This window comes from Labeo rohita, chromosome 1 (genome assembly GCF_022985175.1).
Source record: "Labeo rohita strain BAU-BD-2019 chromosome 1, IGBB_LRoh.1.0, whole genome shotgun sequence".
Lineage (NCBI taxonomy): Eukaryota > Metazoa > Chordata > Actinopteri > Cypriniformes > Cyprinidae > Labeo > Labeo rohita.
The window spans coordinates 11059963-11087398 of NC_066869.1; the positions used below are offsets into that span (position 1 = coordinate 11059963).

Genomic DNA, 27436 nt, shown 5'->3' on the forward strand with positions numbered 1-27436 from the left:
TACCCTTGACCACAAATACCTCACAGTACATGAAAAATGAAAAACACTAAAGCAAGAAAAAGTTATCGTAAAGTCTGGATATAGATCAGTCCAGATTATTTGAGGCTGCTGTAAATCACAGATACATCCTCTTGGCTTGCAGCAGATCTGCAAAAGTGACAAATACATAGATGAGAGTGAGATCATCACAGAGCATGAAACTTGATGAAGCCAAACAGATTTTTAAAGGCGTTGTGCAAGGACTGGCCTTTAATGAATGTCCTGGACTAATTTCATGAAACAATAATATGATCTGTTGGTTTATTACATACTTTATGGTACTGTTTTCTATAAGAAGCACTTTGCAAATAACAATGATTTTTACTAAGACAGAATAATTCCTGTTTTCTCACTTGGCTTTAGAAGCAAGATGGTGAATTGTAATGCTGGCGTACTCAATCTCCTCCTCTTCAGGTTTCTTTGCGTCTATATCTCTGCCATCCTGGACAGAAGCATTTTCAGCATCTCCAGATTCGGAGGCTTTTCCTGCAGAAGTCTGCAATAGAATCATTGCGGCATAAACTGGAACTTCTTTTGTGATTGATACTACAATCCATGAACATTCAACTCTGCACAGCTGTAATATTTAAAAGTGTATAATTAACACGCTACCTATAGAAATTCATTTAAATAATGTATTTTCAATTAAATATCTTGTATCCATTTGTATTTTTATACTTTACAAAACAATGTCAAGTGAATATTAAAGGAAACTTTTGTGACATTTCATAAGCTGTTGATATCTCACAAGGTTAAATCTGTTAGAAAGGGCTGAAAAATATCAGTCCAGTCACATTAGATCTACAAATTCTATGATACAATGAAATATAAAGCAATTTAACTTTAGCTGCACTCAAGCCTGTAATATACTGTTAACATGAAGGACTTTTCCAAATTAATTAGATTTTTACAGGAGTTACCCATATTTTAAATTATGCATTTAACAGAAAATACAGGTAATTTACTGCCAAGATATTATCAGTTTTTTTTTTTACACTGTAGAATGTGACTTACCCACCTTTTTTTGCTCAGTGTCCCTAGAGTCATTGTTTCTTCTCTTATTCCTGTTGTTGAATATTTAAGGACAAATGTATATATAAAAGTTGTTAAAAACAAAGACTTAAAAAAAATGGCTGCAGCAGGTAAAATGTGAACATTTGTAGATAATGTCACTTTAAAATAGTTCCTTTTTATTTTCACTGTTCAGAACTAAACATACCTGAAAAAGACCATTGCTTTACAGTTTGTGATTTACTAACTCCAGTCAAGTTTCTGAATACATTAAAATTGCATATTTTTAAATGTTATATTCTGCCCACTGACCTTTTGTGCACAATGATGATGATGAGAAACAAAAGCCCAAATCCAGCTACAGCTGCAGCAGTGACACAGACAGCAATGATAAACAAGCTATTTGAAACACCTAAGAGAAAGAATTATTTATATGAAAAGATTTTTTTTTTTTTATATATAAGTCTTTAAACACAGGATGATAAATATAGTTAAACAAGAAGAGCACAAGAGTGTGTGTTTACAGTGAATACCTTTAACAGTGACTGAAACAGATGCTGATCTCTGAGATCCATGTTTCATTCTGAGCCTCACAATAGTAGAGTCCACTGTGACTGGAGTTAAAGCTGGAGATGCTGAAACTCTGTCCAGATCCAATAGTTGAGTTTTGATTCTCCTTAAACCAGCTGAAGTTCAGAGCAGGAGGGTTTGAATCACTGCTGCAGATCAGAGTCACTGAATCTCCCTCCACTATTTCACCAGATGAATTAAGGTTCACCACAACATTTCTTGGTTTGTCTGAAAGAAATAAAAATAAAACTGATTGGATAAATTATTTGATAAATCAATAAAACTGGACATTTTATTATCATAGTTGAGAATTTAACATCAGTGTTCACTTACACATCACATTCAGTATCACAGCATCAGAGTCCTTTTCTCCATGTTTATTTCTGGATCTGCACTTGTATTCTCCACTGTGATCAGAGCTGATCTTTGAGATGGTGTAGATCTTTCCAGATCCTACAGACTTTCCTTCCTTAAACCAGCTGAAGTTCAGAGCAGGAGGGTTTGAATCACTGCTGCAGATCAGAGTCACTGAATCTCCCTCCACTGTTTCACCAGATGGACTGATGAACACTGAGATGTTCTTTGGAGGATCTGAAAAGACAAAAGTATAAAATGACGTGCATTATGAAAAATAATTAGGAAAATGATCAACCATATCTGATCAAAAATAAAGGCAGACTTACACATGACATTTACAGTCACAGCAGCAGAGGCCTGAGGTCCATGTTCATTTCTTGCAGAGCAATGATAGTTTCCACTGGCCTCAGACTTAATGTTAGTAATTCTGTAGGTGTCACCAGATCCCAGTAATGTTTGCCCTTTAAACCAGCTGAAGTTCAAAGCAGGAGGGTTTGCATCACTGCTGCAGTTTAGAGTCACTGAATCTCCCTCCACTATTTCACCAGATGGACTGATGGAAACTGAGGTGTTTTCTGGGGGATCTAGAAGTAAATCAGCATGATTTTACTTTTTGTCTCACAATTTTCCAGAGGATCTCTTATCATTATGTCTTATCATTGCAGATCCTAAAAATAACGTTCACCTTTCGTGTCATTTCATCTTTTAAGGAAGGTGACTGCAGGCTTATATATTATTAATAAAACTGATGAAGGACACTTAGCAATAAATCACATAAAGATGACTGAGTATATGTGGACCAAAATATGGGCAGATATATCTGTCAATATGCAGAGACCAGACTACTGCAGTAAGTCTGGTTTTGTTGTGGTCTCCCCTCTTTCCCGTCTAAGAATCACTCTTGAGTCTTGGGTTTGGATGCCAAAAGATAGACTTTATTGCCGAGGACAATCAAGCCGAGTTGTCTATAGAGAACTAATTTTTACTTGGTCGAGGATAGCTTTTATACTGGTCTAGTCACGCAAGCATGTCAACCTAAATCACTGGGGCGGGTGCCCCCTAAGGTAAACACTTCCATGGGAAACAGATGGTTTTCCTTAACAGCCTCTTAGTGGCCCCTAAAATAACATGAGATACAGCTCTGCTGGTGGGGCCCTAAAAAAATAATAACCATATGGGCTTGTCTATTTTTCCATACTTATGGGCCTTTTATCAACATAGAATGTGCTAGGCCCAGCAACACATAAGTAGGACTATAATTATAATAGTAAATTAATTTGGACACAATTCCTCTAATTTTAGTTAATAAAATCTTCCTCAGTTTTTATTTGTAGAAATATCATGTGCAAAATCCCTTGGATTCACTTCCAGAGAGCTTTTCTGATTGATTGTTTGGTTGAAGACTGGTTATATGTAACCATATTTTTACTCAGTTGTTTGATATCAGTTTTAATTATTCTCAGTGAAAAATATCTACTCACACATGACAGTGATGTTGACAGCAGGAGAGGGCAGATGTTCATGTCCTCTGACGGCGCAGCTGTAACTGCCAGAATCACTGCGCTCTGACTGAAACCGGAGTGTTTTGTTGTTGATGTTTAAAGCCTGTCCATTTTTGTACCAGATGAATCCCCGTGTCAGACTGCATGTCGTTTCACAGGTCAGATTGACTGTTTGTTTCTTCAGCACCAGCTGTGGTGCCTTTACCTGAAGAGCTGGAAAAAAGCCATTATATAACCATTATTATAACCATGCCCAAGAAATTAAATTATTAAAAGACATAAAGGAGTGAAGTTGATCACCAGAAACTGTAAGTTGAATTCCTGGTTTACCAATCCATTTTTCTTTATCTATTTCAGTTGTTAATCTAAAACAATACTCTGTCCCATCATTTTCAGTGATGTTGTGCAGTCTGAGAATGGCAGTTTTGATTTGTCTGTCTTCAATGTATTCAACCCTGTCTTTAAACTCTGGATATTCTGTTAAATTTTTAAACTTTTGATATCTCCATCCCATCTCTTTATCCAGAATGTATCTATCAATTTAAGCTGCTGAGGGTATGTATATGAGCATGACATGTTCACTGTGGATCCTTTAAGAGCACATATTGATTCAGTTGTATAGATCACATTCCAGTTTTCTCCAAAACCCCCTGCAACACAAAACATATAGCAGATATATGGTCAGTTATTGTGAATCGAGTAATGTAGTAAAAGTAAAAGCAGATGAGTATGAAAGGTATTACCAAAAAGCACAAATTATCATGATGATGTTGAACAAGAAGCACATCAGCATGCAGAACAAAATATGAATTCCAACTAAATCCAACACAGCACTAAACAAGTTGATATAACCATCATTTAATTTCTAAATTTCACCATTTCAACCACAATTTGTCTCTTTTAAGCCCCGCCCTCTGAAGACAAGCATTTAAGCTTGGCTAAAAAATATCATTCTAAGAGGGCAGGTTGAGCATAAAATATATTTTATGCGTGCTATTGCAGAAAACATTTTAAAGTGATGCTGTAACAGCTGTGACTCACCTGAAATCATGAGCAGAAAAATGAGAGGAAAAGAAAGACTCATTCTGACCTTCACCACCACTGCAATCTTCACAGCCACAACAACAGTTATTAGTTACAGTATACAGGACGCTAACAAGCACTGTCAGTCTGTGTTAGTGAAGTTATGCATGCTAGTATAGTAATAAACACTGTTAATAGCAGGTAACTTAATAATTCATGTGTTGTCATGCAGAGCCTTATGTGTTGCATTATTAGACTTTGATTATACAGTATCAGATAATATGTGTCAGAGATCTATAGACATTTTATGAATAACAGTGATCAGACAATACTGAATAGTGTACTGTGGCTCTTGTTTTGTAGTTAAAGTCTAGCATCTGAAAAGATCTGTTTTCATCTACAAGGAACATTTCTTTATTCTTCACATATTTGCATATTAAAATTCACATGTAAAATGTACAAGCTCATATTATTAAATAACATATAAAAACTCTCATACCTCAATCGCAGTGGCTTCCATCAAAAGCGCACAAGGGGGAAATGTCCAGTTTGTAACATGTTAGACAAGTTAAACCGCCAGTAATTATAATAACTTCCTGTTTCTGTGGACATGTGTTTTGAATAACTCATATTTGTGAAATGACCTACTGCCTTTACTGTAAATGTCAATTCAAGGTAATTTTATTTGTATGGCATTTTACAATTGTTTTAAAGAGGCTTTACATGTATGAATGTTTAAATGTCCTTACAGGAATCACATTCAAACAGGAGATATAGGCTACATTAAAAGAGTTTTAAGATAGCAAACGTTATTTTGAAAAACCATCACGCTCACAAGTCCTACAGCCTCCTCTTGTCAACCTGAAAGAAAGAAAGAAATGACTGAAGTTGCTTTATCTAAAACAGTAAATTTCAGCCCCACCCTGCTGCCTTAGCTAAAGTTTCTAAATTTAAAGACTTTTAGACAAGCTTTTTGTGTTATTTGAATTTTCAAACTTATTAAAGAGACATTTGATATTTTCACACTGACATTGAAGAGCATTTAATTTTTTCTGGCTAAAGGTGAACAGGGTTATGAATGCGGAACTCTTACCCTTACATTCTCATACACAGGTTCATTTACATCACAATGTCTGCCGTGATGAGGTCTGGAATGATTCATCTTTGCCATTAAAAACACAGAGTAGAGAGATCATAAATAATTAATGTCTGAAATCAGCTTGAGTCATTAATTTTAACTGCCAATTCATGTCTATGATCTGTAAACTACTGATAAACTCACTTTTCTCACCCAAGACTCAACTTAATCATTTCTTTTTCATCCACCTGCTTCTCTTTAAATAATAGGCCTACAGTATACTTCAAATTACTGGTGGTGTAAAATAACTTTTCAAACAAGCTTTTTGTGTTATCTGAATTCCTATAGACATTTGATATTTTCATACTGACACTGATGAGCATTTAAAGGGGTGGCTGACTGGGTAATTTTTCACATAATTTAGCTTTATTCTACACCGTTCTGTCCCTTCTCTGATAAACGATCGGATGATTTCCAGGTTTTGTGAAGCCCCTCCCTCAGAAATATGCAGTGGGCTTAGATTGGTTAGCTGGCCCAGTGTGTTGTAATTCGCTAAACTGCTAGAGCGCATTCAGAAATGTTACGCCCCTCACATACGATCCGGTTGTATTGTAAACAATGACATTGTCAAAATTGCTTGTCAATTGCTTGAGCCCGAATGAGACTCAGAGAATATTAGTGAAGTTGATCGCGCCAGAACCTGTGCAAGAACAGCTCTTACAGGACGTTTCAAAATGGTATGTGTTTTTGTTTGTTGTTGTATCATACTTTTAGATACGCTGTGAGATAGCTTTTAATATAACTGTTACGTTACGGATTTATCCTGATTAAAGCTTTAATACAGCAGAATACATGATTGCGTTTTGTAAAGTAATGGTTTATTTTGTAACAGTAAAAAGTGTTTGCCAGCAAGTATACCACAGCAACTGCACTGTTAAAAATTGCTGTAAAAAAACGGCCAAATTTTGACAGTAACATGCTGTTTTCCATTAAAACTGTGCATTCTGGGTATTATTTGTCATTTTCGAAAAAGTAGCCTGCTGCTATGTATCGTGAATTAACAGCGTTCAAAATCGACACTCAGAGACTGTTTAAAATCAAACTCTACACCCTCATTCACTGTTCCCTACATGAGTTTACTAATATAGTCCACCTTACAGAGATAATGAAAACTAATGAGTGACTTCAGACACTGACGAACAGCTGCTGTTAATGAGCAGAATCACTGATTGAAAGAGAAACAAGACAAACACAAGAACTATAGAACTGACTTCAGCCACAGCCTTAGATGAAATCAACTGAACATTTAAACAACTCAACACACAGCTTTACCAACTTCACACATTTCTAACCAGACTGATTTTATTTCTGTCAGATGTCTATAGAAGATCTTATTGAGAATGAAGAGATGTTTAGATGATGATGTTTTATTGTTTTGTTTGACAATACCATTGTGGAGATCAGTGTTTGCTTTAATTGGGCTCCTGACTCTTGACATTGAAACATACATATATTTGCTGTAACTGGGTTTTTATGATGCATTAGTTATAGCAATGCTGGTCAGTTGATGTCAACTATGTAAATATATATACATATATATAAATACATATACATTTTTTTGTCATAACAAGCATGTTATAAACATACACAATTACAACAACTAAAATTAACCTTAAAATGTCAAGGTTCAACAGCCCAACTAAAGTAAACACTGATCTCTACCATGGTAGTGAAAGAAAAGAAAAAAAACCTAAACCTCTGCAACTCTCTTCTGTAGACGTCTGACAGAAATAAAGTCGGTGTGGTAATAATTGAAGCTGCTAATGCTGTTTTAGGAGTTTAATCAGATCTTGAGAGATTTAATGTCTTCTTTTATTTCAGTTGATGTCATCTAAGGCTGTGGCTGAAGTCAGTTGTTCTTGTGTTATTCTTTCATTCAGCAATTTTGTTTGTTAACAGCTGGTGTTCATCACTAATGCTCAATCAGAACATGATCAATCATATACTTATCTCATTAACTTCAGCACTAATTCAGTATTACTCAAACACTCTGTAGTGTTGACACATTATAAGTGTTCATTTAAAACTAAGGATTTTGCTGTGGGTTTTAAAGGGTTAAAGATGTATGATGGAAAAAAAACAGCATGAAATGTAATTTAACAGTAATAAACTGTAATTAATGTACGGCAACACACTGTAGAAAAACAGTAACATGCTGGCAACCGAGCTGCCAGTTGATTACTGTTAATTCAAGAAAAAACAGTAATATACTGTAAAACATAACAGTCAGATTTACCAAGCAAATCAAGTTATTTTCACTAAAGTATTAGTGAATGTTCATAGAAAAACAATTATGCAAAGTCATTAACTGGTAAGGAGAGTAAATATTTGATTGTGTCTAACTGATGTGTTTTTGTACAAGAGAGATCTGTCAGTTTAATTTAGTTTTGTGGGTCACCATTGTGCTGGAGAGTAGAGCTTGTGCTTCAGGCAATGATGAGCCACAAACACTGATGTTTTGCTGCTTTATTTAAAGGCAGTAATTGTGGAATTGTTGATATAGTGACAATCTCTTTATTAAGCACTTTATTACACGAATTTGTGCTGTTGTTAATTAATGACAATCTTTAAAGATTTGACTAAAAGTCGATTGCTTCTTTATTACACTTTAAGGGTTTATATTAAGAAATATTCTTCTTTGTGGACTCAAATTAAATAAGTTCACTGTACTAACACCATATAAACGATAGTTTTTTTTAAAAACTCAAATGGTTTGAAGCAATCGGTTTCCAAAATAAAATGAGTTACCACATGGTATAATAACGGTAACATACTGTAAAAATGAAGAGCTGTAAATTAACGGTAGAGAGCTATAAAATAACAGTATAATGCTGGCAACCACAGCTGCCAGTAAATTACTGTTATTTTACAGTGCAATTTTTTACAGTGTGGCAACCGAGCTGCCAGTTGATTACTGTTAATTCAAGAAAAAACAGTAATATACTGTAAAACATAACAGTCAGATTTACCGAGCAAATCAATTTATTTTCACTAAAATATTAGTGAATGTTCATAGAAAAACAATTATGCAAAGTCATTAACTGGTAAGGAGAGTAAATATTTGATTGTGCCTAACTGATGTGTTTTTGTACAAGAGAGATCTGTCAGTTTAATTTAGTTTTGTGGGTCACCATTGTGCTGGAGAGTAGAGCTTGTGCTTCAGACAATGATGAGCCACAAACACTGATGTTTTGCTGCTTTATTTAAAGACAGTAATTGTGGAATTGCTGATATAGTGACAATCTCTTTACTAAGCACTTTATTACACAAATTTGTGCTTTTGTTAGTTAATGACAATCTATAAAGATTTGAGTAAAAGTCGATTGCTTCTTTATTACACTTTAAGTGTTTGTGGGTTTATATTAAGAAATATTCTTCTTAGTGGACTCAAATTAAATGAGTTCACTGTACTAACAACATATAAACAATAGTTTTTTTAAAACTCAAATGGTTTGAAGCAATCGGTTTCCAAAATAAAATGAGTTACCACATGGTATAATAACGGTAACATACTGTAAAAATGAAGAGCTGTAAATTAACGGTAGAGAGCTTTAAAATAACAGTATAATGCTGGCAACCACAGCTGCCAGTAAATTACTGTTATTTTACAGTGCAATTTTTTACAGTGTGCATGTGCGTCCATGTTTAACGCTTTTCGTAGCTATGTGTAAAAAGTGTAAAGTACGAAGGCACAATCGCGGGTCCCCTTTGGCAGAAATCGTGAACCCGGGGCACCTAGACCGGACCAACAGGGCAGTTCAGTCAGAGCTCAAAGGGGCAGGAGGGCTCGAGTCACACACACACACAGAGATGCAGAGCAGGAAGCATGCGAGAAACAACATTAAGAACTGCTTCTTTACAACATTGATTTTGAAACTTATGAATCCATTAGAATCGTTAGAAGACAGAATCGCGATTCATATATGAATAGATTTTTTTCGTGTGCCGCTAGTTTTGACGACATGGCAACAACTCTTCCTCTTCTTGGTGTTTTTGTAGGCAATAAACTGCCAAGACAATATCTCCATTTGCACTAAGCTTTCAGCCTTGCAACTTTGCAGATATTGTTTATGCTCAAACAGCAACACTAACTAAAGTTAAAAAAGTGAAATCACAATCAACCACCCCTTTAATTTCTTCTGGCTAAAGCCGGGCTCACACTACAGGATTTTTAGCCCGGTGTTGGGCCAATTTTGCCCCAATTTTCCCCTCCTTAGAATCAGAGCAAAAATCTTGTCGAGCACCTTGATCGGTCCCAATGTTCAGAAGGACTGTCTGGTAATGTGAGACGTTCACAGATCGAATCTTGCACCTCCCGATCTGTTCTCACACAAATCGGGGCCGCCCGATCATATCAAACATGTTTGATGTTCAGAATTTTAAATCGGGATGATCACAACAGCCAATGCACGACCACAAAACAGCTGCTGTGCGGTCCATTAGATAGTGGGGATGGAGGAAACTGCTTTTTGTGTTTTTGTAGTAACACCGTCTGTATAATATGTTAAAAACATACCACAACCGCATGGAGCAAGGAAAGCTCTGGAGTGAAATCGTCTCAGTTTTCAACAGTGCATAAAGCTGCTAGCACGCTAGCTAACATTTGTAAACATTAGTTGTTGAAATGATGATCTGTTGCATGAGATCACGTGAGGCGCTCCCTCCGGCATGATAATCTTGTACACAGTAAAATTCACAGAGTAAAATTAACTCTATTCAGAGAACATTTGGTCCCTCTCTAAACAGAGTTAAATTAACACTGAAACAGAGTTAAAGTTGATAAGATAATTAAGTGATCAATTAAAAGGTGATTGAGCATTAGTGATGAACACCTGCTGTTAACAAGCAGAACCAATAAAGAACAGAGAAACACAAGAACTACAACTGACTTCAGACACAGATTAAATCAACTGAAATAAAAGACATTAAATCTCAAAATCTGATTAAACAACTCCACAAACAGCATCACCAGCTTCACTCATTACTAAGCAGACTGGCTTTATTGTAATAATAATAATAATAATAATAATAAACATAATGCCACCATAATTGTGGTCAATGTTTGCTTTAGTTTGTCTCTTGACCCTTTTAGTAACTTACAATAATTTTGTTTCTAAGCAATTGTAATATTGTTTCACAGCAAACATTTGTGTATTGTTGAATCAAATGGTTGAAACAACAGATTAGTTTACACTTTCTGCTTACAGCTCATTTGTGTGAACTTTATGAAGCGATCTTTCGCTTTGGTTTATTGATGGGCATATTGCTGAAAAAAAGGTCCTGTTAAACAATCACCACCAGAAAGCTTTAATTGGGGGGGGGGAGGTACATCTACTTAGGACTTTAGACGTGAACACTTGTCATATGATCCTCAACAGTGGTGACAATAATTATTCATACTGCAGTGCATGATGGGAGTTTTTACTATGTTGTTACCCAGCATGCATTGCAGCATGAAGCATTTTGTTCATTGTCACCATTGTTGAGATTCATATGCTGGTACTTGATGTCTGTGTGTCTCTGAGTAATAGTGGTGTTTACTTACACTTTACAAGAATCTAAAATAAATCTTTACTACGCTTTTTTCTTAAGGTTTTCTTTTTTTTGAAGTTCTGTGAGATCATGCAAAATCAAAGACCACAAATTGAGAAAAAGTTATCCTGGATTTAATTACATCAGCTCAAAATAAACATCCCCTCATATAAAATCAGTTAACATGTGCTTAATGTAAAGCACTAACCACTCTGTTTTACAACATCATATGCACAGTTGAACAGAGAGATCTAACCCCGAAACTCAAGGGTCAAGAGCTAAACTAAAGCAAATGCTGATCTCTATGATGGTGGCATCATTTTAACCACTAAAACATCAACATTTGATCCTCTGTAAATCTCAATAAGACCTTCTGTAGACGTGTGACAGAAATAAAGTCAGTCTGGTTAATAATGAGTGAAGCTGGTGATGCTGTTTGTGGAGTTGTTTAATCATCATCTGCTGAGATCTTGAGAGATTTAATCACTTATTGTTAACAGCAGGTGTTCATCACTAATGCTCAATCACCTTTTAATTGATCACTTAATTATCTCATTAACTTTAACTCTGCTTCAGTGTTAATTTAACTCTATTTAGAGAGGGACCAAATGTTCTCTGAATAGAGTTAATTTTACTCTGTGAATTTTACTGTGTAGTGTGTAATGCGCCACAATTTTTAAATCTTGTAGTGTGTGTATGTTCAAGATTTCAGAGAAGATAATCTGCAAAGATTCTCCTTATGTGTGTTTTTAAAAAATCCTGTAGTGTGAGCCAGGCTTAAAGGTGAACAGGGTTTACTCTTTCTTACCGTTACATTCTCATACACAGGTTCAGTCACATCACAAACTTTACGTCTGTCATGATGAGGTCTGGGATGATTCATCTTTGCCATTGGAAAAACAGAACGAAGAGATTATAACTAATGCATCTCCAAGATCTGTAAACTACTGTTCATCAAAATCATTTTCTCACCCAGGACTCAACTGAATCGTATCTCTTTTTCATTAACCTGCTCCAAATTACATGACAGTCAAAAATGACTTTAAATAATTCTGAAGTATGTAAAGGTAAATGTTAAAGTGTGCCCATTAAAAGCACAAGCGGCTGCTGCCTGGCCCACTAGTTACTGTACTCTAGTAACAATACATTAAATCCTGCCCATTTCTAAATTTGATAACCTTTTAAACAAGCTTTTGTGTTATATGAATTTCCATAATTATTCAAAAGACATTTGGTGTGTTCACACTGACATTCAAGAGCATTTAATTTCTTCTGGCTAAAGGTGAACAGGGTGTCATCTATTATGAATGAGGAACTCTTACCGTTGCATTCTCATACACAGTTTCAGTCACATCACAAGCTTTGCGTGTGTTATGATGAGGTCTGGGATGATCCATCTTGCCATGGAAAAACAGAATAGAGATCATAAATAACTAATGCCTCCCTGATGAGTAAACTATCAATAACCAAACCCATTTTCTCACCTGAGGATCCACTGAATCACTGCTCTTTTTCATCCACCTGCTTCTCCTTAAAAACAATGAATATAACAGTGAGTACATTATGTAGAATATATAATATGTTATCAAAAAACAAAGTGTTAACAGCTGACTAAAAAGACTGTGGGAAACAAAAATGTCTGTATTAGCCTACATCATTATGTCCTGAACAGTTATAACCATAAATTAATCAATGCAACCAATCAGACAATGTATTTCCATATACATATGATACAATTATTATTATTATTAGTTTATAGTTTTTGTGAAGTTTAGGCTTACAATCAGTGTTTGGTGCTTGTACATCAGTGTCATTTATCTATCATTTCCTCTGATTTTAGGGATTACTCATGGGTAAGGTTAGGTTTAGGTGTAGGGATGTAGTCAAGATTCAATTTTTGGATTAAAATGTTGTTCCAGGGTCAACAAAATATGTTGCAAAATCAGGACGTGCGGGTTGAGACGTACTTTTTGGGCGTTAAAAAGTGCCGCAAATATCAGTAAACAGCCTACTAGTAAATCATCTTGTGCCATTGATTTAAATACTTTCCTCTACTTCATATACTTCATGTGAGAGATTTTCTGACATCTTACCTAATTAGAAATATCGCAGTGCCAACAGCAGCTCCACAAATCACTCCAATGAATATGTACAGTATCACCAAATGTCCTACAATTGAGACAACAGAGGAAAACATCTGAACAGATTCATTTGAGTCACTTTAGAAAGACTAATGTAAGCAAATAAGCTGCTCTACCTTGTGCTCTAACAGTGACTAAAACAGATGCGGATCTCTGAGATCCATATTTATTCTGAGCCTCACAATAGTAGCGTCCACTGTGACTGGAGTTAAAGCTGGAGATTCTGAAACTCTGTCCAGATCCAACAGCTGAGGTTTGATTCTCCTTAAACCAGCTGAAGTTCAGAGCAGGAGGGTTTGAATCACTGCTGCAGATCAGAGTCACTGAATCTCCCTCCACTATTTCAGCAGATGGACTGATGGACACTGAGACGCTCCTTGGAAGATCTAGAGGTAAAACAACATGTGTTTTATCCATCTTCATTAGTAGAGACAAGAGCCAGTTTCTGAATCATTTGTGTATATTTCAAACAACACTATCTATAATTAGATTTTGAATTAAAAGCAAGCAATTCGTTCCATTTTGGAAATCTTCATACACAAACACAAAATCATATTTCATCAGAATGCATTTCTATGAACGTCTGTCAATGGAAAATAATGCTCTTTGCAGACAGATTGTGTAGATACAGCACTGGCCAGCAGGGGGCTAGTGAGTAAAACACCTAGGATTCAAATGCAGACAGATTTTATGTCTTTTTTAAAGTATCTACTCACACATGACAGTGATGTTGACAGAGGGAGAGGGCAGATGTTCATGTCCTCTGACGGTGCAGCTGTAACTGCCAGAATCACTGCGCTCTGACTGAAACTGGAGTGTTTTGTTGTGGATGTTTAAAGCCTGTCCATTTTTGTACCAGATGAATCCGTCTGTCAGACTGCATGTCGTTTCACAGGTCAGATTGACTGTTTCTTTCTCCAGCACCAGCTGTGGTGCTTTTACCTGAAGAGCTGGAGAAAACACATCTTTATAACCATGTCCAAGAAATGAAATTTTTAACAGAGGTGTAAAATCCAGGGGTCAGAAAATAAAAGTCCTGCCATTTATTTAGAATTAGAATTTAGAATTAGTTAGTCATGTGCCTCAACAAATAAAGTCATAACATAAGGATATCTTTGCAAATCATTAGGTAATGATTAATTAAAGCAGACAACTGGAGGTTGAATGCATGGCTCCAACTCATTGAGGCACATAACTAAACAATTCTATATCCATAACCACATTGACATATTACTTAACAAGTAGTTAATAGGTCTGTGCCTTAACAAGTAAAGTCACAACATAATGATATATTTCCAAATCATTAACTAATGAGTATTTAAAGCAGCCAACTAGAAGTTGAAGTACATAGCTTTGAGCAATGTGGTAATTAACATATGAATTTACATCATTAGTTAATAAAAAAATTAGTTATTAGGGAATGAATACATTATGACACATTTAACTAATAACAGTTTAATGATTACTTAATCTATGAATCATATAGAATGTTCAATAGTTGCTGATGTAGTAATCATTAATAAATGTTTTAGTTCTTCATGAATTATTAACTCGTGATTATTTGTGCATTAAGCATGAATTAATGCATATTTGTGCAGACGTATTGTAAAGTGTTACCGAAATTTGGTATATAAATAAACTTGCCTTGCAATGAAGCTAAAAATATAAACAACTACACCATCATGTTGGTATGCTATATTGTTACTATAAAACTCTTACGACAAACATGTCTTCTAATATCTTAAAGGGGTCATCGGATGCCCATTTTCCACAAGTTGATATGATTCTTTAGGGTCTTAAAGAAAATTCTCAGTGGTTTTGTAAAACAACACCCTTTTTACCTGGTCAAAATCAGCTCTGCAAAAATCATCTCATTTTAAGGGGTTGTTCCTTTAAATGCAAATGAGCTCTGCTCACTCCGCCCCTCTCTTCTCTCTGTGGAAAGACGGTCTTGTTTACATTAGCCGCATTTAGCCGCGTTTAGCCGCTAACTTCCTAACTACCACGTTATAAGGAAAGGCAATCGCAAAGATTCATACTCACTTCTGCTGTAAGTGAAGCTGGATCATGAATGATTCGCGCGAACATAGACAGATATATGTAGATTGGGAGGCGCATTCTATTCACAAACAAATGTAATCTACTGCATCTTCAGCAGCTCAGATGTCGGAGGAAATGACGACCACTATGTTCATTATTACATCCAGCAACACAACACCTCAATCACTCAATCAGAGATATTCTTGTCTAATTTACATCCCTGCTCTGGCATCAAAACATGGAAAGTTACAGGACTGTGACAGCTGGTCTACGGTAAGAGCTCATGTCAGTCAGCTATCGTAGGAGCGACCTCTGTCGGTGTGACGGCACACTGACAGGCATCTGAGAACGGCTCTATTTGAAAAAGGGGATACTATTTTTACAGATTAATTAAAAACCACTGCATGGATTTTTATCATTATAGGGAAGATTTGTACATACACTGCCAACACACATTAATGTTCAAACAACATGAAAAAGTGAACTTAGCATCCGATGACCCCTTTAAATTGTTGCGTATACCGAGCTGCAGCGGTCATATTTGTAAACGACTTTACTTGGAGCCATTGTGTGACCTGTCTCTGTAATACCACGTGGTTTATATACTTGTTGCTGCTGATTGGGATGACGTTTTTGACACATGCATCTTAAACACCGTTGCATACCATTTCCAGGAAACATGTCGTTCAACTCGGAAACCGTAGCAAAACATTGCACACCTGTTTGAGCTTGAACGTGCCCCAGAAAATCTAGTTAAGCAAGTTAATGAGATAATTAAGTGATTAATTAAATGATGATTGTGCATTAGTGATGAGCACCTGCTGTTACTGAGAATTACAGAGGATCAGATGTTGGTTTTAGTGATTAAAATGATGTCACCATCATGGAGATCTGTGTTTGCTTTAGTTGGGCTCTGTACTCTTGACTTCTTGTGTTAGATCTCTCTTTTATGTTTAGGTTTAGCATTTGCATTACCAACCCTGCGAAACTACAGGATGCAAGCAAAGTGATGTTTTAATAGTTATAGTGAATACATTTTAAATCTACACAATTTAAATTCATGCACAATCTAGATACACACAGACATCAAGAACCAGCATATGAATCATCAGCACATATTTTTTTAAAGACTGAAGCAATACAGTGGTGTTTGTTTAATATGACTTTTTTTTTTTTTTTTTTTTTTTGCAGTTCTGTAATAGCTGAATATCAGTCAATAAACCAAAGAGAAAACCACTTCATGATGTCCATTCAAACAAGTTCTAAGTAGAAAGCATAAGTTAATCTACTTCAAGCTTTTGATTCAGCAATGCACAAATGTGCACAAACAGTTTTACAGTCACTTAGAACCAATTACTAAAGGGTCAAGAGACAAACTAAACCAAACCATGACCACATTTTTCTTCCTTTTCTTGGCCAATAAAACATCAACATCTAAACCTCTGTTAATTCTCAATGAGAAATTCTGCAGACTTAAAATAAGTATTAAAGTATTAAAAAGTCATTTTGGCTAGTAATGAGTGAAGCTGGTGTTTAATCAGATCTTGAAAGATTGTGCCTGCATCCCAATGTGCATACTATCCATCCTAAATTCTATGTGATACTCACAATTTTCAATACTTTTTAGGGCAGATAGGGTGGATAGTATGCACATTGGGATGCAAGGTTAATGTTTTTTGTTTGTTTGTATGTATGTTTTTGTTGTCAGTTGATTTCATCCAAGGCTGTGGAAACGGGGTTTTAGGTTCTCAAACATCACATTATGCGCCAGAAAATGCTTAATGTCATGTGAGCGCCCTATTTATTTTGGATTTTGATTGGCTTGCATGGCTTTATTCTTTTCCCTATACTGCTGCCCATAGGTTTGGCATAGTTATTATGGCGCTCTACGGCGTATTTATGCGGGTTGATATAAATGACAAGTTTTTTGAAAATGAAGTTTGTGTGCACAATGTTATTATTGAAAACGGAGGGGAGGAAATATTCGTTTCTCTAAATACCCGGCTATGTGTAAATGTGGCCTCAGTTGTATTTCTTGTGTTTCCCTTTTCTTCAGTGATGCTGCTTGTTTATCACTAATGCACAATCATCATTTAATTAGTCACCTAATTATCTCATTAACTTTAACTTTAAGGACTTTAAGGACTTGGGATTTGACTCGAGACTTGCTTGTGACTTGAAATGAATCATCTCTGATCTCCTGGCTAAAACACTGTGCTAATTAGCAAATTCAGGTGATTGAAGCAAAATACTGATGAGGACTTTTATTTTCTGAACCTGGACTTACCACCTCTGATTATTAACAAACATAAAGGAGTGAAGTGGATTACCTGAAACATCCAGCTGAATTCCTTTTAGAACAATCCATTTTTCTTTAACTATTTTAGGTAATCTAAAACAGTACACTCTGTTATCATGTTCAGTGACATTGTGCAGTCTGAGAATGGCAGTTTTGTTTTGTCTGTCTTCAATGTATTCAACCCTGTCTTTATACTCAGGGTATTCTTTTAAACTTTTGATTTTGTTCCGTTTCTCACACATTATCCAAAATGTATCATTCAGTACAAGCTCTTGACTGTATGTATATGTGCATGACATGTTTACTGTGGATCCTTTAAGAGCACATATTGATTTCTCATAACTCACAACCCAGTTTTGTGCCAAATCTCCTGAAACACAAAAACATAGATCAATGATGAACTCTTGAGTTTTTGCAGTTGTAACTAAATAATACCAATCAGTTGTTGAGAAGCATTTAAAACACACAGTGATTGACAGGCTGAGAGCATTTCTGATTGGCTGAAAAATATCAGACCTCCTAAGATGGCAGTTTGAGCATAAGAGGATATTTTATGTTTACTATTGCAGAAAACATTTTAAAGTGATGCTGTAACAACTGTGACTCACCAGAAATCATGAGCAGAAAAATGAGAGGAAGAGAAAGAGTCATTCTGATCTTCATCACCACTGCAATCTTTACAGTTACAACAAATGAAATTACTTAACAGTCATTAGGTATACTATGCAGGATGGTAACAATCACTGTCAGTCTATGTTAGTGATGTTATGCACATTAGTATAAATATATTAATTGTTAGCAGGTCATTTATCCTTAATCAAATCATTTATTTGTTGCAATTCATTTGTTGTCCACAGAGGTTTATGTGTTGCTCTGTTAAAGAGTTTGATTATATCAAATCGTGTGTCAGAGATCAATAGACACTTCATGAATAACAGTGTTCAGACAGTATCGAATCCTGTCTTGTGACTTGTTTTGTATTCAAAGACTAGCATCTAAAAAGGTTTGTTTTATCATCTAGAAAGAACATTTATTTAATGTTTACATATTTACATGACTTAAATTGAAATTCACATTTGAAATGTACAAGATCTTTATTAAATAATATGTAAAAACTCATACCTTGTTCACAGTGGCTTTCACAAGTACACAAAGAGCAAATGTTGTTTCGGGCAGAACATGTAAGATAAGTGATTATAATAACTTCCCTTTTTTATGCAAATGTGTTTTGAATGTAACTCAACTGAAATAAAAAAAACTTCTCCATATTTGTGAAATGACCTCCTGACTTTACTGTACAAGACAACGCTCACCATTACATTCTCATACACATGTTCAGTCACACACAAGCTTTACATCTGTCATCTGTCATATGATGAGGTCTGGAAAGATTCATTTTTACCATTCACTACGTTTACCCGTCGTCACACCACAGCTGTTTCTCCAGCAAAAATTAAGCCTTTAACACATATGAACGCATACTTTATAAAACGATCATGTTGCCATTTTCATTTGAATTTTATACATAATACAGTGCATTTGGCAAAGAGGTTTGCATACTTGAGCTAAAGAAAGGGGGTTGTACTAGAAATGAAAAGAGTAAAATGTTGTGTTTGTGTTTGTAAACAAAATGAAAGAGAGAGAGAGAGAGAGAGAGAGGGATCGAGAAGACTTGCTTTTGGCTTATTCAGTACTCAAATATACCTATCTAGGCTAAAGTGGAATACTTCATTAAGTTTAGTAAACCACCCCTATTAGTTAAATATTTTTATTTTATTTATATAGTTATTATTATTATTATTATTATTATACCCTCATTGGGGGCTGAGCCCCCCTAATATAAAAATCCTAGAATCGCCCCTGATCAAAGGTAATTGACTAATACTATTTAGACGGCCACTCCATTCTGAAAGAACTTTTATTCAGTCCCCACAGATCTGTACACACTTGAATAAAGCTACATTTTCCCTAGTCAGAGGTCACGACCACTACTACAGATATAATGGTCACTATTATAACAAGGTATGATCATGCGATGGTTTCCCAAGTACACTTAGCTAGAGTAATATTACAATAAACAGAGGTAAGGCCAACCAACCAAATTTAGGTTGGTCGAACAACATTCAGGTGATCTAAATGGAAATTCCCTTTTTAGCCATTACATTCTAAGTACATGAACTAATGTCGGATCCTTTACTAACCTAACAAGGATACAATGTGATTTACTAGAGTCAGTGATTTCACAATGAGTAAACAGAATCATTTCAACTGTAACAATTTATTATCAGTCAGGTAAATATTAATATCATCAGTACAAGACATAAAAATTATCAAAGATAAATCTAAGAGTAAAAGATTGACACTCTCTGCAGTAAGCAAAATATCTCTTAACTCTTAGGATCTGTATTACCTTTTAGTCTAACTCTTGAAAAAATTGAGCCCTTACGAAAAAGAAGTTTATCCAAGTGTGCTATTAGTATACTTCTTTTAAACTAAAAATAGGAAAGTATACTTTCAGTCTACTTTTTATGTATTTCTCAGAAATGTGTGTTTTGTACTTCTCAGAAATATACTTAAAATGACATTTAAGTATACTTGACTTGTACTTATAAAATTTCGAAATATATTTGAGCTATACTTGTGCTCCTAGAATCTGTATTTTCATTGTTATATGGTACCATATGGTATACGGTATTACACATCCTCTGTACAGAATTTCCAAAACATAAGCAAAAATGAAACCGAAACGTGATTCCACGCATAATCTAACAGGATCATCAGACATAAAAAACAGCATCAAAACTGTTATACGTTATGGAATAAAATGTCGACCCATAAAGAGGTAATAATTAATGACTGTCAAGCTGTCAAGTGTGAATCAAATCCATTTACATTTTGATTATCGTTCTGAATCCAATTCATAGTCTTTTTTCAGCTTTTTGTTCAAAATATTTATTAATGTTTTTCTTTTTTTTTATGTATGAAACTTACCCACATTCAGATGTTTATAATAAAAGAATGCATGAAGCTAGAATATATATATTTTTTGTTTACAAGCAGATTCCCTGTTCTTTCTTTTGATGTTTTGTACGTTCAAATTTTCACATAACAATATATATACAAATTAATAATTAAATAGGAACATAGTAGTGTACTTAAAGTATGATGTAAAATTCACTTAAAGAAAACGTACGAGTATACTTGCAGTATAAAGCTACTAAACTAGTAGTTTACTGAGACTGTTTACTAAAAATGCTAAGTATTTAATTAGTAAGCTTTCAGTATACCTAGTTCACGTTTAGTATAGTTGCAGTACAAACTAAAAACATAGATGTAAATTAGTTGTGTACTCAAAGTTTACTACGGTTATACTTAAAGTATACTTAAAAGTATACTTTTATATACTAGAAAGAGGGCCAATTTAGTCCCAAAAAGTACTGAAATAGTACACTTACAAGTATACTACTAGTACACTGATATTTGTAAACTTACTACATAGAGTATACTTAAAAATATACTTAAGTAATAAGTTTAATAATAAACTTAAAGTATACTTCTTTTTGGTAAGGGTGTGAATATCACTTGCGTTCATGTATAACATTATATCACGCTATTGACCATTCTGTGTGAGCTAAGTGAGGGGAGATGGGTAAGGGGATGGACATGAGGGGAAAGGAACAAATGTGAAAAGTGGATTTTTCATGCATCTCCTTTCAGTGAGAGAAACAAATCTGTATCTCAGGAGACTGAAATGTCTGAGGTTCTTAAGCTCACTAGTTTCACGGCCTCTTCCTGTTAAGCTGAAAGAAAGAAAGAAAGAAAGAAAGAAAGAAAGAAAGAAAGAAAGAAAGAAAGAAAGAAAGAAAGAAAGAAAGAAAGAAAATTAAAACATTCATAACTATTAAGAAAAACTTTTCAGACAAGCTTTTTGCGTTATTTGAATTTCCATACTTATTCAATAGACATTTGACATTTTCACACTGACATCCAAGAGCATTTCATTTCTTCTAACTAAAGGTTTATTCTTGCACTCTTACCATTATATTCTCATACACAGGTTCAGTAATGTCACAAGCTTTGTCATGATGAGATCTGGGATGATTCATCTTGTCCATTAAAAACAAAATAGAGAGATCATAAATAACTAGTGTCTGAAAACAACTTAAGTCAGGAATGTGTGAGTTGCTAGTTCATCTCCTGCATGATGAGTAAACTATCAATAACCAAACCCATTTTCTAACCTGAGGATCCATTGAATCACTGCTCTTTTTCATCCACCTGCTTCTCCTTAAAAACAATGAATATAACAGTGGGAACAATTAAAAAGTGTTATGATATGACATGAGATGTGACATGAAATATTTCCAGTTCAAAGTAATTTGTCTGTACAAGAATTACAGCCATAAGTGAATCAGTACAACAAATTAAAACATTAGTTTAAATAGTTTATGTTAGAGATTATGGACCACTCAATGGACAAGGGTATTGATAGCCCAGAAAAAAAAGAGATTTCTGTATAGTCTGTCTGCACTATAGGATATGGCACTTCTTGGATGGGTAAATGTTGGTGGTATTGAGGTAAACGAAGATGGCCTCACTCACAAAGGCACTATAGTGCACATTCAATCAGTGTTGCCAAGTCCACTGTTTTCCCTTGGAATTGGGCTACTTTAACACTGTTGCCGGGGTTGTTTTTCATGTCCTTGGATTGAAGCGACCCCAATGGTAGTGTGTAGCCCCTGGAATGCTAATTTTACCAGGGGAACCCCACCAAAAAAACATGATTGGGCTACTTTTGGGTTAGTTTTGAGTAGCAATTGGGTGGGTTTTGTTGTGAAAACCTGGCAACCCTGCAATCAATGTTTATTTCCAGTTGGAAACAGTACAGAACCACAGTGCATTTTGGGGCAGTTGTGGCCTAATTAGAGAGTCGAACTTGTAACCCGAAAGTCACAGGTTTGATTCTCAGGACCGTCAGGAATTGTAGGTTAGAAAAGCGTTCTCTTTCACATTTAATACTCACAACTGAGGTGGTAAATAGTATAAACAGGTATCCACAAGAGGGGTTTGGCTTGTTTGCGCACTCATCGCGTGTCTATGTTGCACAACAAAACCAGTCTAATTGGTACTTAAAACTAGGAATGTAAAGTGTTTGACAGTGCCATTTAGTCTTCAGAGCTACAATGTACTTTTGATCACATTTCAGACTTTCAGTATTGAAAGTTAGTCTGTCCAGTAAATTCATCCTTTATATTGGATGTTATAAATGCAGTTTATTATCTGGAATTACATCTTACCAAATTAGCAACATCATGATGATAACAGCAGCACAACAAATCACTCCAATGGATATGTATAACATTGCCAGACGTTCTACAACTGAGACAACAGAGTAAAACGTCAAACTGGAATTTGTCTCACTTTAGAAAAAGTAATGTAAGCAAAAAAGCTGCTCTACCTTTAACAGTGACTGAAACAGACGCTGATCTCTGAGATCCATATTTATTCTGAGCCTCACAATAGTAATGTCCACTGTGACTGGAGTTAACACTGGAGATGCTGAAACTCTGTCCAGATCCAACAGCTGAGGTTTGATTCTCTTTAAACCAGCTGAAGTTCAGAGCAGGAGGGTTTGAATCACTGCTGCAGTCACTGAATCTCCCTCCACTTTTTCAGCAAACCAACTAATGGACACTGACGTGTTTTGAGGGGGATCTAGAGGTAAAACATGATTTTTATGAACTTTAATTTGAACTTCAAGCAAAATGGTCAAACATGTTTTATACAATTATATTTGTGACCCTGGACCACAAAATCGGGCAATATTTGGCCGAGATAAGGCTATTTGAAAATCTGGAATCTGATGGTTCCAGAAAATTTAAATATTGAGAAAATCACCTTTAAATTTACAAAATATCTTCATGGAACATGATCTTTACTTAATATACTAATTATTTTTGGCAGAAAAGAAAAATCAATAATTTGACCCATCCAATGTATTTTTGGCTATTGCTACAAATATACCCATGCAACATAAGACTGGTTTTGTGGTCCAGGGTCACAATTAAGCTACAAAGTTTAGAGTTAGACTTGCTTAAACAGTAAGCAATATTATCTTTTTTGTCACTTCAGCCACAACTCACACCAAGACCTGGAGTAAGCTATTCATATCCATTTCCATGCTTTTAAAAGCACTTCAGAAAAATAAACATCTATATGATAGTATAATATTTGCAACATCTATGTATTTAGTCGGAATGCATGGTTAATGAATAGAAAAATGTACAGTACTTCAACTGAGAAAGAGCAGTCAGATGGTGTAGTGACAGGATCTACCAGCAGAGGGCTGATGAGGCTATTCTGACAGGTTGAAGGCAACTTTTTATTGCGCTTTACAGAGGCCAAGAAAAAGATAAAAGGAAACCTACTCACACATGACAGTGATGTTGACAGCAGGAGAGGGCAGATGTTCATGTCCTCTGACAGCGCAGCTGTAACTGCCAGAATCACTGCGCTCTGACTGAATCTGGAGTGTTTCGTTGTGGATGTTTAAAGCCTGTCCATTTTTGTACCAGATGAATCCGTCTGTCAGATTACATGTTGTCTCACAGGTCAGATTGACTGTTTGTTTCTCCAGCACCAGCTGTGGTGCTTTTACCTGAAGAGCTGAAAGAGAAAACACATCTACCGTCTGATATTTTGTACAGTTTTGGCAAATGTAAAGATAAGATCTTCTAACCAAGTTCTAAAAGTACTAACTTTTGTTAAATGTGTAATAGAAGTGAATTACCAGAAACATTCAGATGAATTCCTTCTTTACCAATCCATTTTTTCCCTTCAGTTTTGGTTTCCAATCTGAAACAATACATTGTCTCATCATGTTCAGTGACGTTGTGCAGTCTGAGGATGGCAGTTTTCTTTTGCCTGTCTTCAATGTATTCAATCCTGTCTTTATACTTTTTCTTTTAAACTTTTGATCTCTACATCTGGCATCTTTATCCAAAATGTATCAATCAATTGATACTGCTCAGGGTATGTATATGTGCATGACATGTTTACTGTGGATCCTTTAAGAGCACATATTGATTTAGTTTCATAAATCACATTCCAGTTCTCTCCAAAAACTCCTGAAATAGAAAACACAGAGCATCAAAGCTTATTTATACATGTAGCTGAATACAAATAATTTTTTTGCTGCTGGAGAGATGACACACACACAGTGTGAAGACTGTAAAAAGTACTGCAAGAGGGTGTTGCAGAAAAGCAGAAGTGATCATGCCGACACAGAACTGTGCAAACTGAATACATCTGCCATTTGAAGGGATGGTTGGCTGGGTGTTTTCTAAGCTTAAGATTGTGTTTATGGGGTACAGTCTAACATGTGTTAATGCTTAACGCATTATTTCTCCGATGAACGCTCTGATGATTTCCTGGTTTTATGAAGCTCTTCCCTCAGAAATTTGCAATGGGCTCAGATTGGCTAGCTGGCCCAGTTTGTTCTGATTCGCTAAAACGCTTATAGAGCTTGTTCAGAAATGTCACACCCCTCACCTCAGCTCCATGGTGGGCGGGGCTCCCCTAGGGGTGGGGTTTATGTAATCTTGTAGGTTTGTGATGTCACCAACCCGGGAAGTAGCTCGTTGTAGTCCCTACAAGCCATTTTTGTAGGCATTAAACTGCCATAATTTTAACAGACAATATCTCTGTTTGCATTGAACTTTCAGCGTCATAACTTAGCAGATATTTTTTATGCCCAAACAGCAACATTACACACTAACGTAAAGTTTAAAAAGTGAAATCACAATCAACCACCCTTGAATTTAAAGAGATTTCAGCCATTTTGCCAACATAACCACACACACTTTCTCCAAAGCTCCGCCATGTAAATGTCAGCCAACCAAAAATGATTGACGGGCTGAGACGCTTTTGAAGAAGTGTAGAATGGATGCTTAATGCATGCTTTAAAGGGGTCATCGGATGCCCATTTTCTGCAAGCTGATATGATTCTTTAGGGTCTTAATGAGAAGTCTATAACATACTTTGGTTAAAATTTCTCAGTGGTAGTGTAGAAAACACCCTTTTTACCTTGTCAAAATCAGCCCTGTTCAGAGCGAGCCATTCTGTTGCATGTTCCTTTAAATGCTAATGAGCTCTGCTCACCCCACCCCTCTCTTCTGTAGGGTGACAAGCCAGACTGTTTATTTTAGCCACATTCAGCTGCAAAACTTGCTAACTAGCACATTATTAAGGCGATTTGCAAAGATGCATAAAAACTATTCACAGCTGCATGGAAAGCTGTTGCAGATGGCTTAACAGAAAAATTCAAGATGGTAGAATTTAATTTGGGGTATAATTTGAAGTTGCAAACCTCTGATGATTTATGTGTTACTCTACTTATCTGTCTGTTATATTGCACATACAATATCTGCATCTGTATTTTGTATTCATTTATTTATTTTTATTTTATAATATTATTATTGTATGTATTTTATTTTGTTTGATTGCAATTTTATTATAAGATGGCCTGGACTTGGGGGACCACTGGGGGGGGGGGCGGGTTGGCGTTTGAAGGGGTTCAGAGGGTCCGACTGAGCTGTTTTTTTTTTTGTTTGTTTTTTTTTTTTGTAAAGAAGCAATTGTATACAACTGTATATGACCCTTTCTATGCAAAACCAATAAAAAATTGATCCCAAAAAAACTGTTCACAGCTCACTGTTCGCAGGTCTAAGGTAAGACGGTCGTGTTATTTAACTATCATGGGAGCGTCCTTTGTCGGTATGACATCACACCGACAAGAAGCTGAGAATGGCTTGATTTGAAAAAGGGGATATTTCTTATAAAGATTACAAAAATACCACTGGGTGGATTTTTATCATAATACGGTGTTGTGTACACACACTGCCAACACACATTTATGTTCATACAACATGTAAAATTGAGCTTTGTATCCGATGACCCGTTTAAAAAAACACAAGAACGCTTACAGCACTATGACAACTGTGACTCACCAGATATCAAGAGCAAAAAGTTCAGAGAAAGAATAGTCATTCTGACACTCATCAGCACTTGAACCATCACAGCTCTGTAAATAAACATAAATACACACACATCCACTGTATAAACACCACATCTAGCAATAAAGTTTCTGAAAAGGGTTTGTTATTGTATTTGGTTAGTACTAGGGATATGACGATATCCCCATAAAACATTTTGCAGTGTTTAGAACTGCACAATTCATCCTTAAAATATCAAGATCTTGATTCAAACACCCACGCGATCTTACTCCCAAATGACAACCATTTAGCTATGTATATTAGGACTGTTTCACATCGCGAATGTCAGTGGAGCGTGAGAAGCAGCATTTTGTCGCTGCCCATGTTAATGAATCAGAGGGTCGGGGTAAATGTGAACGCAGAAAGAGCAACACAAACAGTCTTTTCAACCACATTATAATCATTATTTCTGTGTTACACCCCAGTGTTAAGGACACAGTTTTCTTTATGTTCACACTTAAATAAATATATATTTTTAAAAGACTTAAGCAATGAACAGTTTGTCAGAACCACTAGTAAATTACATTATTTTGTTTAGTTTTCTAATCTTTTTTCTCCAGAATTGTGAAAGAATCATGGTCTCCAATTTATTAAAAATAACTGGGATTCTAAATTTATCCAGAATCATGAAGCTCTTGTTTAAATGTTGTTTATTACTGCATATAATTCATAAAATAGAAGTTCAAAATGCACGTACATTTTTTTTTTTTTTTTTTTTTTTTTTTGCATTT

At 35.4% G+C, this 27436-nt stretch overlaps 2 pseudogenes; both read right to left on the reverse strand.

The window, feature by feature from the left end:
- Positions 1 to 3993, reverse strand: LOC127162868 (B-cell receptor CD22-like; annotated as a pseudogene).
- Positions 3972 to 26707, reverse strand: LOC127176554 (B-cell receptor CD22-like; annotated as a pseudogene).
- Between the last annotated feature and the right edge of the window lie 729 nt (positions 26708 to 27436).